General features: G+C 61.5%; 1 protein-coding gene across 1 annotated transcript in view; it reads right to left on the bottom strand.

Annotated features, from left to right (window-relative positions):
• Positions 1-1,007, bottom strand: part of ITGB3 (integrin, beta 3 (platelet glycoprotein IIIa, antigen CD61)) — an 8,719-nt gene that overhangs the window by 3,507 nt on the left and 4,205 nt on the right. The window lies entirely within an intron of this gene.

Raw genomic sequence — 1,007 nt, 5'->3', positions numbered from 1 at the left:
CCCCGCCCCCGCCACGGCCTCGGGGGCACCAGCATGAGAAATAAATGTGTAACCCTGTTAATGAGGAACTAGGGCTGAGTCACAGGAAAATAGTGCCACGCTGGGCGACAAAGGCATGGAAACAGATGGGGAGGCTGGGGAGAAGTGGCTCGATGGGACGGCATCAACGCCAACAGGGTCAGACAGGTCAGGTTAACGAACAGCTCGCCCAGGCTGGGGGCAGCGCTTCATCATCGTCCTTCGCCTGTCCTGCCGGACCCGGCAGCCCTTGTGCAAACAGGCAGCGGGAGCAGGGACAGGCGCCCGGCTCCCCGAGGGCACCGGCTGTTCAGGGTGGGGGGAAAACCCCAGCATTTCCACCTCCGCTACCAGCTGTTAAGATAAAGGATCAATCCCAGCAGCACAGAGGCAGCCGTGAGCCGTGAAGTCGGGCTGAGGGGCAGGTGGGGTCCCAAAAAACTTGATTTGGGGATGTTGGGGAGCTGGAACTGAAGGTCACTTGGCCAGCGGGTTTCATCTCACCCGCGCTGGGCTCCAGCAGAGTGGGGTCAGCCTTGGGCACTGATGCTTTCCTGGGGATTTTTGGGCTTGCAGCGGGAAAGCGATGTCTTTTTTGGCACTGTGGTAAGGAGCCGCCTGGCCTGGGATCACAGAGAGAGGCTGGGGATAGGAAAGGGGATGGCTGCCCCGCTCTGGTTCCCCCCTTGAATGAGTTTTGGGGTGTTCTGCTCCTAGAGGGGCCGTGCCACAGCTTCATGCCCCCATCTTGGGCACTGCCACCCCTCTCTCGCATCCCCTGAAAAAACAGGAGATGGGGCAGAGCGCCGGCGTTCACTCAGAGCCCCAGTGCTTACTGGAGAGGTGGGTGGGAGAAACCCTAGATGGGGAATTCCTCCTGGGGAGGAGGCCCTGGCACATCGGGACACGTGGAACTGCTGCTGGGACGGGTGTTTTGCTGCGAGGGGCTCCTTCGCCGGTCCCTGGCCTGGGAGGAGTACCCCGGACCT

Source organism: Phaethon lepturus, unplaced genomic scaffold (genome assembly GCF_000687285.1).
Source record: "Phaethon lepturus isolate BGI_N335 unplaced genomic scaffold, ASM68728v1 scaffold29893, whole genome shotgun sequence".
NCBI classification, from domain to species: Eukaryota; Metazoa; Chordata; class Aves; order Phaethontiformes; family Phaethontidae; genus Phaethon; species Phaethon lepturus.
Note: the sequence above shows the minus strand (reverse complement) of the source record. Positions and strands in the feature narration are given on the sequence as shown.